The 14,642-nt window shown below is 40.1% G+C and overlaps 1 long non-coding RNA gene across 1 annotated transcript; it reads left to right on the forward strand.

Moving 5' to 3' along the window:
* The first annotated feature begins 4,068 nt into the window (after nucleotides 1-4,068).
* Nucleotides 4,069-14,227, forward strand: LOC138705051 (uncharacterized). The gene is made up of 4 exons (XR_011333563.1): nucleotides 4,069-4,534; nucleotides 4,977-5,094; nucleotides 5,548-5,677; nucleotides 11,860-14,227. It is a non-coding gene; the product is annotated as an uncharacterized lncRNA (long non-coding RNA).
* Nucleotides 14,228-14,642: the final 415 nt, after the last annotated feature.

The following is a 14,642-nucleotide window of genomic DNA, read 5'->3' on the forward strand; positions in this document are numbered from 1 at the left end:
CTGATAGTACGTTGATGACCAGCTGTAAATGTCGACCGATGGACGGAAGATATCGGGAACTGTAATATAAACTGAAGTCATCAACGTACAACAGAGAAGATACTCGGTTACCCACACAGTGGGCAATTACATTGATCGCAATGCAGAAAAGGAGAACGCTTAATACAGAACCCTGCGGAACGCCGTTTTCTTGGAGGTGTTCGTTAGAAAGTGTGGTGCCTACTCGAACTCGGAAATACCGCTCTGCCATGAACTTCGCAATAAACGTTGGTAGACTACCACGAAGTCCCCAGTCATGCAGAGTTTGCAGAATGCCATACCGCCATGTGGTATCGTAAGCCTTTTCTAGATCAAAGAAGACTGCCACAAGATGTTCCTTCTTGAGGAAAGCACCTCTAATGGCGGTCTCTAGCCGAACAAGATGGTCTACGGCGGATCTGTGCTTACGAAAACCACATTGGATGTTAGATAATAGGTTTTCCGATTCGAGTACCCACATCAGGCGTTTGCTTATCATTCTTTCCATAACCTTGCATACGCAGCTGGTGAGAGAAATTGGTCTGTAGCTTCCAGACAAAGAAGGATCCTTTCCTGGTTTCTGGACGGGGATTACAATTGCGGAACGCCAAGCAGATGGGAACACTCCCTCAGTCCAGATTCTGTTATACATTGCCAGAAGAAAGGATTTTCCAGCAGGCGGAAGATGGCGAAGCATACGGTTATGGATGTTATCAGGACCAGGATAAGTGTCAGGGGATGTGTCTAGTGTCGCCTCCAGCTCCTCGGATGTGAACGGTGTATTGTAATACTCTGTCTTATCTGATATAAAATTGAGGTTTCGTTTTCCCGCAGCATCTTTGATTTTCAGAAATTCCGGGTCATAATTATTTGAGCTGCTAATCTGTGCGAACGAGGTAGCGAATATTTCTGCAATTTCTATTGGACTGGTGGTCGTTAATCCATTGCTTATTATTCCCGGAATTACAGAACTACGTTTCCCCATTATTCGACGGACTTTGTCCCATACGATGTTAGATGGGACATTCCTTTTCATTGAATTGACGTAGTTTGTCCAGGACGTCTTCTTAGCATCGCATACAGTGCGACGAGCTTTTGCTCGAGGACGTTTAAACTGGACAAAATTTTCTTGGGTCGGATGGCGCTCAAATTGGCGTAAGTCACATCGGCGGTCTCGGATTGCATCTCTGCAGGCATCAGACCACCAGGGGACAGAGAAGCGTTTTGGCCTGCAGGACGACCGGGGGATAGATAATTCCGCTGACTTGATAACCGTATTTGAGAAATGGTCCACTACGGAGTCCACACTTTCATGTCCGTTATCATCGAATGATATGGACTCCGAAAATCCGACCCAGTCCGCCTTTTTAATAACCCAGTTTGGAGATCGAGATTCCGCAGGACGTAAAGCAGACATACGCATTCGGATGGGGTAGTGGTCACTACCATGTAGGTCGTGAATCACAGACCATTCGAAATGCGTGGACAAAACTGGGCTACAAATGGAGATATCTATCATGGAGTATGTACCATAAGCCAAGGAGAGGTGTGTTGCTTCCCCTGAATTCAGGGTAACAAGATTTAGACGGGTACATACCTCTGCTATTTTATTTCCTCTGTCGTCATCGGAATTTGAGCCCCAAGAGTGGTGGGATGCATTGAAATCCCCCACCAAGAGATATGGTGCAGGTACCTGTGGAAGAATATGTTGAAATTGAAGTACTGTAAAGGGTGTATCTGGGGGTATATAAACGGAGACTATTGAAAACTGTATGGTAGGAAAGGTTACTCTGGCAGCTATGCATTGATGAGGACTGTTAATATTTAGAACAGAGGAAAAGATATTCTGGCGGAGAAGGAGGGCACAACCTCCGTTAGCACGAATACCGGCAAGATGGTCATACCGGTAAACATTGTATCCCGAGATTTTCAGGGAATATTCAGGTCGGAGGTGTGTCTCCTGTAGACATAAAATAGCAGGGTTCTCATGATAGATCAATTGCTGTAGTTCTGCATATCTGCTGCGTACACCGTTCACATTCCATTGTATGATATCAGTCATTATGTGGATCTAAATTATCATGGTGGCTTGACGGGTGATTTTCTCTTATCTTTTCTAGGATTTCGTGCCGTTGACTGAGACTGCTTGGCCTTCGACCGTGGGGATTCGCTCGCAGATGGCCACTCTATAGTCTTCTCTTTCTAACTCGTTGGCATATACAGAGTGATTCACAAGGATTTACCGTCCCATTATTCTCGAGTTTTATGGGTAAAAGAATATTACAGATAAACAATGAACTATTCAGGCGTATCATTATTTTGATTAGCTAATATTCTGAAGCTGAAAATGTGTTGTCAATTCCATAATTGCTTCGTACATAATGTTCTTTTCGATTTTTAAGTACAAAATTACATTTTCTTACGCATTTATCACAAAAATTGTTATAAATCACGCCATTCTTGTTAATTCTTCAAGATTATATTAGGATGCAAAATGAAACAATAAAGAATCAAGTTCCTAAAGTCGTATGATTTGTAACAATTTTTGTAATAAATGCGTAAGAATGATGTCATTTTTAGTTAAAAATTGAAAAACAAAATCTGTACAAAGCAAATGACAACACATTTTAAGCTTCAGTACACTAGACACTAGCCAATTAAAGAAATGATAATTATAAATATGTCATTCTCTATTTGTTATATTCTTTTACGCTTAAAACTAAAGAAAAAAGCTATTTTACAAACAAATTCAAATTACTGTAACTTTGAAATACAATTAGATTAGGACAAATGTTTATATAACTTTTTTTGCTCAAAATGTCTTCGGAAATAAGCTCCGTAAGTGACGGTAAATCCTTGTGAATCACGTTGTATAAAGCAGGAGGGACAGAATGAAGGAGCTGTTTGTCGAGTTAATTTTAATACAGTATATATTATGAGAGGGAATTTGCCTCTTCTACTTATCAATTGCAGCAGAAACTGTTAAGTTTTCAAAATAATAATTTATTTCGAAGTTGGAAGAAAATGTAGTTAATTTTTTTAATCAATTATTTTATTTATATACTTTTTGCCTTACACCAGTGGGCCGGAGAGAAGTACATTGTGGCCTGTAGGTTGCCGACCCCTGCTATACACAACAGGTTAATTAGTAGGCCTAGCCTATTTTAGACATTTTTTTCACCACTGCAAGAAGCAAATCGCGCAATAATTGAGGCGGTATCCGGAAAAAGTGCACATAAGCAAAAGTCATGTTTCGAGAAAACAAGTATTGAAAGATTTATTTTTATGCAATTGCGATATGAATGCCCCTTTATTAAAATAACAATTTGCATACTGTTATAATAATATTTGTCTATATTTTTTTGATAAATAATGCAGTCTGACTTTAAGAGTATTATAAATATATAGGTTAATTTAATTGAAGCATTTTGTAAGCCCTTTTTCCACAGAACAAGTTTATTTTATGAAAATAATTTCAATATAATTATGCAGGATATTTCAGGAGGAATAGTAAATATTGTAGGGGATGATAGTATGGACTGTTCTGAGTGAAGAAAAGTTTATATCAACATGTATCCAATTTATAATGGGTACAGAGATACAGCTATTAGAATATAACCCAAGAAGGTATTAAGCAAAGGCAAATGATTACGTTCAATGCACTTTCGTTTCGTATGTTGCAGCTCCGGTTGCTATGGGCTTATTTATCTATTGTCATTTTTGTTTTGAAGGTCAAGTTGTGACGTTGTGTTTTAGTTTACATAATGGAATTTTTCAACTGTGATTGTGATTAACTGGCCAATTTTACTGTATCATTTAAGCATGCCGAGCGTATTCACAAATGCTGAGTATGCCGATATGGTATTTGTGTGCGGGTTTTGTAATGACAATGCTGTTGCTACTTGTAGAGAATACGGCAGACGATTTCCTAAAATCGCAGCGTTCCAGATTCAAGAGCGTTTGCTCGTGTTTTCACTAAACTGCGTGAGACTAGTGCAGTGCCCAGCCGAGCCCCTACAGCCGAGGCTGCGCAGAAGTTTAGAGCAGGGGGGTTTAACTCAAATTATAGATGTTGGATGCTCATAGATGTTCCATAGTTTGCCGCATGTGGTCAGGACAGCGCTGGCTGTATTTCGAACACAGAGTTTGTAAAATTAGCAGTACAAAACTCTTTGGTTATAAGTTTTGCCAATATGACAGTTTTAAACTTATATTAATATCCATTATTTACAGAATGTGTCAGTTTTATAATATTCGGATTATTATTACTATTACTATATAGCTAATTTGCATTTTCATTCGAGGACAAAGTAGCCATATTAGTTATGTATGATCTATTAACCTCATTTGTTCAGTTGATCAATTGTTGGATGTTGGCATTCCTATTCTGTTTAAATCTTGTATAAATTATGGAATGGACGAACATGGCTGCTTAAGGAAGAAATTTGAACAGATCGAGTTAATTGAGAAGTTACTGGTGCTTTCCTGCAACAAGAAATAATTCGCAACGTTAAAGGTAAGAAAGAAATATGTTGAGATTACATCTACACGGTTCAACTTTTCTTTCAACTTCACACATTCAAGCAATGCCTGCAAGATTGGTATTTAATAATAACGGAAGTGCACACAATGTGCAGGATAATATATTATTTTAGCTTTCACTGCTGCAGAACTTGGTCAGTGAAACTATAATCTGTTTTACACTCCATCACATGGTATTCTGGTATTTTAATATTAATATGGCGTACCTTGTAGATAGAAAATCTTAATGTATCTTAATTCAACATGCGTTTTAAACTTGATTCTTTCAATATTCTTCCCATACTGCGTGCGTACGAGCATGAAAAACTGAACCGTGTAGATGCAGCTTAACTGCACCGTCATGTTTTTTAATTTAAACTGAATTCTTCCGTCATATCTTAAACGTTTATTAAACTGAGATTTGTAATTGTTTTCAGGGATAAACTTCAGAACGCGATTACCTTCCTTCTACCACTACCACATGATGAACTGACTTCTGTGTTGAATTACAACAGTGTATTAGGCCTAACTGTAATTACGCCAAGAGCTTTAAAGGTAAGCTAACAGAGTTAATATACACTTTGGGTATGAACGAACATCTTATTTTTGTATATAGCTAAGTTAAGTTGGTCAGACATCTTAAAATTCGTGGGACAGAATCTGATATGACTAAATATGTTGTTCCCGGTGTAATTCTTTACAATTGCGTTACAAAAGGATGGCGGGGTACCTTAGCTTGGTAACGCAATGGTAAAGAAGTGTTGTTCCCGAAAAAAAAAAATTAGAAATTTGACTTTACAGTTAACAGTAGTACCTTTACTGGAATAATTTTGATAAAATAAAGGAGTTAAATTGCCGGAGATATTTATTATTTTTATAGACTCGTGGATAGAATTCTTCCAGGAATATTTCACAAACGTTGATTATACTGCAATCCTTCAATTGTTCTATGAAATGTAGTGTTATTAATGAATTATATTATACTAGGCTACTGCTGGTTTGTTTCAGTTAATAGAAAGACAAATAGCGGTGTTTTACACTGTGAATGTGCTGCAGTGTACTGTCAGAAATCGGATAGTAATGGGAAGACCTGGTTATTCCTGTTTCCTGTGCCAAGGAATGCAGCACAGCTTAAAAGGTAAGCAATGGCATTGGCATAAGCTCAATGTAAAGATATCCTTATATATCATCAGTAAATAGTCAGGGTTGGTAAACTGTAGTGATTTTTAAATTTAAGTGAGAATTATTTGTCAAATTCATATTTGTTTATTAAAATGAGTTTTTGCCTTCTTTTGTAATTCATTTAAACTTAATTTGTGTATTAGTTCCTACATAATTGTGTATTTTGTTAATGTGTTATTTTAAGTAATTAACAACATCGCTTCAAAAATAATTTACTATGTTTACACATAGGCCTCATTATTAATACATGAAGAGTTACAGCACTAATAACCTGCACTTAATGATAATAATAATTAGCTTAGACTTAGGCAAGATATTATGCTCAGTTTGTTATTCATTAGAAAAGAATCAACTATTTAGGGAGATTAATATTTACAAATAAATTTATCAGAAGAGCTTAGCATTGTGTGTTTTCAGAATAAATACATAGTCCATTTGGCATTGTGCAACTTTTACTTTGAATATTGTTATGAGCTACAACTATTCATTTCAATCCTCAGCATCATACTGTGCTTTAATTAGGTGGTGATTCCGAAAGTAGGCTCTACTTGACTACCTGTACCATGTGTTCTGTTGCTCCTTAATTAGGAGTTGGGAAAAGACATATGAGAAGCAAACTTTCAAAACCTGTCCATTTCTTCAGAAAATGCTAGAATTATATGTCTGTAATAAACAAAGATTTTTCTGTGGTGAAATTTTATATGAATTCATAGGAAGAAAAATATATTTCACCATGTGGCCGTGTCCGCCAACCAGAATGCGCCTGGCGGTCGAGACTAGGAACTAGCTCCTGATTGGCCCGTAGCGGGAAGCCCTACTTTTGCATATATACCGGCTAGACGTGGTCCCACATCACTTCGTCCCTGAAGAAGATGGCAGAGCTAGCCGACGAAAGCTTGGAAGCTAATCTCCAACTCACCTGGCTGAGAACCCGAGAAGAGTTATTCTGCATCAAATGCCGGGAAAGCCTCAATTCATACATTGTTCACCTTTAAGGGGAGGAAATGCATCGCAGCATCCGCAAGTTCGAACAGCTGCGTAAGAAGAGGGCCAGCGCACTTTGTTCTCTGGCCTTTCTACAGAGGTGCCGGGACCAGGACACCATCCCCCGATTTGCCGTGATTCGACACCATGTCAATTCACTGGCAGCTCGGAGAATCTTCCGACGCACGAGCCTGGCGCTCGTAAGAGAACGGATACACCACACTAGGAGAGTACTGGACACCATCGCCCGCGAGCTTCTAGACATCCACCTCCAGTTGACTTCCGCGCTTCATCCGCAGGATTGGGAGTGGATTGACAGTTCCACCACGGCACAAGAGCAACTTTACAGGAGAAAGGCAACCACTAGGCAAAGTGACAAATTTAATAGACTGTCTGTTGCCAACCAAGTCACACCACCTTTGGATTCTGACCGCGTGGTTGTCAACCTGACTGGCAAGACATTGGACCCGAACCAGGTATCGGTTCTAGCGAAAAGACTTAACTTTGCCCTAGCACCCAAGAAACCTCCTGTAAAGGAAATCATAAGCGCAGTGGAACAAGCTATCCATAAACTCCCGACCGACACTGCGGAAGAGATTCGCAGGGACGTCTGCGGGGCCCTCATAAGGGCGGGTAGAGCCACACCCAACATCACAAAGGCAGAACACCAAGCACTCCGCTCGTTACGAGAGGATGAAAGTATTGTGGTGCTACCGGCAGATGAAGGAAATGCTTCGGTCGTCATGGAGTCCAATACTTACCATGAGAAGATCCTGGAACTACTAGCGGATCCATCATACAAGACACTCAGCCGCGATCCCACGAGCTCCATAGAAAGGCGCACAACAGCCTTACTAAAGAAGGCCAATCTGCCAGCCGAAGTGACGAAGTTCTTGACTCCACATTCCACGAGACTACCTAGACTCTACGGGTTGCCGAAAATTCACAAGAAGGAGGTTCCCCTGAGACCTATTGTCAGCGCCATAGGTTCTCCCACCTACCGGCTGGCCAAATACCTCACCAGTCTTCTGAACCCTCTTGTGGGAAAATGCAGCCACCATGTGAAGAATTCAGCAGAGTTCATCAAGACTCTACAGAGCATCAGAACAAATCCATCTGTTATTCTGGTGAGTTTTGATGTTGTATCCCTCTTCACTAGAGTCCCACTCAAGGAAACGTTGGAGTTATTGAGACCTCACTTCCCGCCTGAGGTAATTGGACTCTTTAACCATACGCTCAGCTCCACCTAGTTCATGTATAAAGGGTAGTACTATAAACAATCCGAAGGTGTAGCCATGGGCTCACCTCTGTCACCTGCCATAGCCAATTTGTACATGGAAGACTTCGAGCACAGAGCTCTGGAGAACGCGCCCCTGAAACCAGCTCACTTCTACCGCTATGTAGATGACACTTTGGTCGTCTGGACTCATGGAGAAGAAAAACTTCAGGAGTTCCAAGAATACCTGAACAATATCCACCCAAACATCCAGTTCACGAAAGAGGTGGAAAAAGACGGATGTCTCCCCTTCTTAGACATTCTCATCTCCAGGTAGTCAGATGGCACACTGGGTCACAGAGTATACAGGAAACCGACTCATACCGATCTATATCTGAATGGACACAGCCACCACCATCCGGCACAGAAACGAACGGTCCTGTCGACTCTTCTACACAGGGCGAGAGGGATTTCGGACAAAGAGAGTCTCCCTTCTGAGATCTGTCACCTATGTAAGACGTTCCAATAGAACAACTTCGGCAACAGGGAAATCGGCTTGGCCCTCAGAAGGGCCTTTTCGGACAAACCAACTGCCGAGAAACAAGAGGAGACAAAGGGCAGGGCATACATCCCGTTCTACGGCCCCATCTCGGGCAAAATTAGCAGAATGCTAAGAAAACACGGGATTAAAACCATCCATAAGCCGCCCACAAAGATCCAGAACTTGCTGAGACCAGTTAAGGACGATCTTGGTCTCAGGACACCTGGTGTCTACAGAATACCTTGTGAGTGTGGGAAATGCTACATCGGGCAGATGGGACGAACTATTATGGAACGCTGCAAGGAACATCAACGCAGCATAAGACTATATTATCCTGATAAGTCTGCAGTAGCCCAACACAGCCTAGGAACTGGTCACAAGATAGATTTCAGCGCCACCACCATCTTGGACAAGACATCAGGTTACTGGGACTTAGTTATCAAGGAAGCCATCGAAATCCAGCTAGATTGCAATAATTTCAACAGAGACGGGGGTCTACAGCTGAGTACAGCATGGAAACCAGCCATCAATACGCTTAGACCACCAGCACACGGCAGACAGTCGGGACCAGCAAGTAGCTCCTGATTGGCTGCCGTGTCCGCCAACCAGAATGCGCCTGGTGGTCGGGACCAGGAACTAGCTCCTGATTGGCCCGCAGCGGGAAGCCCTACTTTTGCATATATACCTGCTAGACGTGGTCCCACATCTCAGCAAACTGACGGAGCGGGTCATACATAGACGCCTCACTGAAGTAGTATTGCCCCAAATCAGGAACGTGCAATTCGGTTTTCACCCTGGTCGTTCCACTACACTCCAGGCACTCCGCATGACGGAGGACATTACCTGGGCTATGAGCACGAAGCGTGTAGTAGCTGCAGCTTACCTGGACATCGAGCGAGCATTCGACAAGGTTTGGCATGAGGGACTCCTCGTTAAGTTACTGGGCATGGGAGTCCCAGATGGAATGATACGCCTCATTTCTAACTACCTCCGAGGTCGTACATTCAAAACCCGTGTAGGCACTAGTTTCTCCACGCCCCGTGAAATTCACGCACGAGTCCCACAGGGTTCCATTATCGGGCCCATACTTTTCAATATATTCATTAATGACCTCCCGTTTCGCTATATCCACGGCAGAAGTAGTCATCTGTATATCTATGCAGACGACACTGCCCTCTTGGCGATGGGCAAAACCTATAGATTAGCGTCCCGTAGATTGCAGTCGATCTTAGATCACCTCCAGCCGTGGTTCCACGACTGGAGAATCAAGGACAATGTAGAGAAATGTCAGGCCATACTCTTTTCACTAAGAGCGAGGCTCGAAGGCATACCACCACCACCCACACTTTTCGGACGAGAAATGCCGTGGATGAACCAAATTAAATATTTAGGGATCATTATGGACTCTCATCTCAACTTCCGAGATCACATCCAATCCCTTCTTCGTAAGGCCAACGGGCTGATAGTTAGACACTATCCCATTCTGGCGGCCTTAACTCCTGACAACCTAAGGGTAGGACTTACCATGTATAAGGCCCTCATTCGCTCTGTCATTACCTATGCCGCACCCGCATGGGGGTTTGCGGCAGTGTCCCATCTCCGTAAACTCCAAGTGGTCCAAAACCAGGTGATTCGACTCATTACCCATCTCCCCCGAGTCGCCTCGAGAAGAAAGTTCCATGATGAACTAGAGTTGCCAACCATAGACGAGTTCATTGCTCGACTGGCTAAGAACCTGTATGCGGAAGCTCGTGCTAACCCCAACCCGCTCATATCTGGCCTCGGCCAGTATGATCCTAGGTTACGGCGTAGACACCAGACAGGTCCATTAGCTATACTATTGAGACAGGAGGACAGGGAGGCTGGCGTTACTCCTAGGTTTTGTTAGCCACGACTCAACTCCATGAGACTCCTTGGATAGTGCAACCGCTGTAAAATGGCCTTGTCTTAACTGGGCTAAACAAAATCCCTCCATAACATTATCTACTTTTGTTGATCGATGGAACTATCATAGAGCCAATTGGCTAGTATATATCCATCGATTCATAGAGTCATTCAACCTAAGAGCCAACTGGCTAGTCTCTGATATTGAGACAACTCATCCTGCCTAAGGTTTTTCCGTGGTTTTCCTAAGGCGCTAAGACAAATGTCGGGATGAGCCCTAAAAGAAATGGGCCACGGACCTGCACTCATATCCCCATGAATCTCCCTAATTAACAATTATATCTCTCCCCCCTCTTCGCAATTGAGCCATCATATAGCCAAATGGCTGGTCTCGAAATTGAGACAAATCAACAAGGCTCATGACCTCCTACATAATAGCCAAATTGGCTAGTCTCTTATATGAGACAACTCATCCTGAATAAGGTATTCCGTGGTTTTCCTCAGGCGTAAGACAAATGTCGGGATGAGCCCTATAAGAAATGGGCCACGGACCTATATGCCCTTCCCCATATATATTCCACCTTTTTTATAAATGATGTATGCCCTAGTTCAGATAATATTAATAGTCTATTAAATATACGAGGTCACTCAATAAGTCAAATTGAAAGGACAGGGACCTCTCAAATTGCAGATTTCACGGCGCTTCTTCCGACGGCCTTCACATGCTTTGTCATCGAACAACAGATGACGGCGTCTTGCCATCCTAACGGCAAACAGCAGCCAACTCCTCCTCGCCCCGTTCCGTGATCAATTGATCAATCTCAGCCCCCCTCGCGTATGTGGTACCTAAGAGGTTACGTCCAATTTCGGCTTCCACTTCAAAATTTTCTAGAGCTCCTTCAGGGGAGCAGCGTAACCCGGAGTGAGACTAGTGGCCAACAGGCTTGGAGCTCACATATTTAGTTTTGTACAGCCCCCAGCCCCTTGCAAGGACTCGTTTTGCGTACCTTTTAAATTTTCCTCCCAATTCTCCTTCGATTTTTCGATTTCGTCCCACATCACTTCGTCCCTGAAGAAGATGGCAGAGCTAGCCATCGAAAGCTTGGAAGCTAATCTCCAACTCACCTGGCTGAGAACCCGAGAAGAGTTATTCTACATCAAACGCCGGGAAAGCCTCAAGTCATACAATATTTTGTTCATTGCAGAGATGCAAGTTTGCTACTCGTATATATTGCTAATAGTTTTAAGAAGCAGCAGAACAGTCATATGTAAAAACGTTTATATATATATATATATATATATATATATTTTTTTTTTCAGGAAGTTAATATCTCATCTTAATCATGTTAGATGCATATAATTTTAATCTGTGATTTAAGTAGTAACAGTTATTTGATGTAAATAAAATAAAAATTATTTTATTTACATAATGATTAAAACATTAATTTAAATTAATACCAACCCTGGTCTGTGTATTTTTTTTTAAATAATAATAGAATTTTGATTGTAACAGGTACCACATGTGGGCAGCTGTGGCAGAAAATCCTCATCCTTACAGAAGGGCCTATGTGCAAGCCATTTTCGCAGTAATCAGTATAACGGTGACTTCAGATATAACTTACTAAGAGGGGCCATTCCATCAAGGGATGCTTGGTATCCCACTCAAGAACTATGACCCACTTCATCACCAGCCTACTTACATTAACCTTTTTCGCCACCTAACATAATTGCTTCATTCATTGCACTTCACTGTGGCATCAATTTGAACCTGTATTCTCTTTCATTGAGTGCTTCATTCATTGTCTTTTTAACAAAATTGTGTTTAATTTTGTTGACAAGTGTATGGTAATGGACTTCATTTATTATTATTATTATTATTATTATTATTATTATTATTATTATTATTATTATTATTATTATTATTATTAAAGGTAAAAGGTAAAGGTATCCCCGTAACATGTCAAGAAGGCATTTGGGGGGCATGGAGGTATAGCCCCATGCTTTCCATGACCTCGGTACTAGAATGAATTATTATTATTATTATCATTGTTATCTCATTTCGTTTAATGTGTTGATTTCTTCAGTTAACTGAAGGAAAATAAGGGGAATTCATTCAGTCATCTGAAAAAAAAAGTAGAGTACTTTACTTCTACATTATGAGCAATATAATGTTTGTAATATATAGGGCAATGATAAATCTAACTATCTTTAAGACCCTAAGTTAACATTACATAGTAATATAAATACAAATAATAATTACTAGTACAATGAGCATTTCAGTTGTGTCATCTATAGGGCATAGGAGGGAGTCCAGTGGCAGCGATACGAATCTGCAGCTTCTGCAACTGGTGAGATTTGGGTGCATTATTTAGAATTTTTAGAGAGCAAATATGTTGTTGTTTTCTAATGTCAGGCGTTTGACAATAAAGTAATTTGACCTCTTGCACTCCAATATTTTTCAAAGATATTATCATGACCAGAGTAAATATGTTGATGTTTTCTAATGCCAGGCATTTGACAATAAAGTCATTTGACCTCTTGCACTCCAGTATTTTTCAAAATTATTGTCATGGTCAGCCACTGAAGCACAGATTTTGAGGTGTTCCGAATCCATTTCTTGGTTTGAGTAGCACAATGGACAGTTAGGAGACTGATATATTCCAATTCTATGCAGCAAAATAGTCCCCCAATCGGATTTCTGGGCGGGACTACTTTAATGGTACAGAAGCAACTAAATTTTTTATAATGGAATGCTTGTATAACATAAGCTAAGAAGAGAGTAAATATGGTACAATATTTTGTCTCTTCTCACTTTATAGATCTCTTGGATATGGAATAACAAGTTTTGAAGGAGAAATCATTGTAATAAGTGAAAGTCTCAGGAATCTTCTATGCCACATCAATAAATTTAAGAATGCAGTTATATTGTCAGACTCCAAAGCAGCTATTCTATCAATAGTCTCTAAATACATACTTTCATTTCAAACAGCAGAAATAACTAAAATGCTCCAGTGGATACCATCCCATTGTGGAATCCTGGGAAACGAGAATGCTGATGCTTTAGCAAAGAAGGGCAGCACTGCTACTTACAGACCTGTTACTAAATCTACGTATTACTCTGTGAAATGATTTATTAAATCTACATACTTAGACTTCAACAAACAAAATTTGATAACACAAATCTCGAGGGAAAAAATGGAACTCTCTGCATCATAATCCACAGTTAATTCCCGATTTACCACAAAATCGTCTGTAGCTGCATTTAGATTGGCAACAGGCTATGACTGTCTGGCCAAACAAACACCTGCATAGAATTTGAATATATCAGTCCCCTAACTACCCACTGTGCAACTCAAACCAAGAAATGGATTCGGAACACCTCAAAATCTGTGCTTCAGTGGCTGGCCATGATAATATCTTCGAAAAATATTGGAGTGCAAGAGGTCAAATGACTTTGTCAAACCCCTGGCATTAGAATACAACAACAACATATTTTGAGCAATGGGGCCACAACCAAATCAAACACTCAGTATCAAAGCTCAAAATTACGAAATGTTGCGAAGTATAGTCTTATCTCTAATAAATTGTATTGCACTTTTTCTAATATGTTCAGTGTTTTGAATCAACTATACATCAGAGAATGAAAAATAATTTTTTTACTTGTATTTCTTAATGGTGTTTTTATTAAAAGTCTAAGTTAATTTTATGTCTGTTGTAGACAAATAGTTTTCTTTGTATTCTTTATCAGTGGTGATTATTGATTACTTAGATTTTTAATATCCATATATTAAACTAATGGCAGTTACTTTTAAAAATAGATGTTCAGCTCTGACGGTGTAAAACAAATAAAGCGGTGTATTATAAATGTTTATGAACGTGCGTTGTACTATGTCACAGCAAAACATCTTATGACTATTTTCAAGCTAATGTTTGACATAAAAAAATTAAGAGTGAATTATAATTATATAACTGACCAATAATAACTTCGAAGTCAATATTCCAAAGTCAATCTTTGTTTTTATCTTCCAATACATGATAGATAACATTATTTAAAAATAGTGCTTAAGGTGTTTTGGAGCGAAGTATCCTATCCTATTCGCATCCTCTATCTCAATTACATATTTGATCTAGAAGATGCAAAAACTTTTATTAGTCAAATTTGATAAATTAATTTAATAGAAGGGTTAAATGACGGTGTTAAAAGAGGGAGTTTGTTAATGGTTTTCAGTTTCATGTTCAACCATTATATTTATATTCACATGTTAAAACAAAAATGTGATATAAATATTGTGGTTA

This window comes from Periplaneta americana, chromosome 8, assembly GCF_040183065.1.
Source record: "Periplaneta americana isolate PAMFEO1 chromosome 8, P.americana_PAMFEO1_priV1, whole genome shotgun sequence".
In the NCBI taxonomy this organism is placed as follows: domain Eukaryota; kingdom Metazoa; phylum Arthropoda; class Insecta; order Blattodea; family Blattidae; genus Periplaneta; species Periplaneta americana.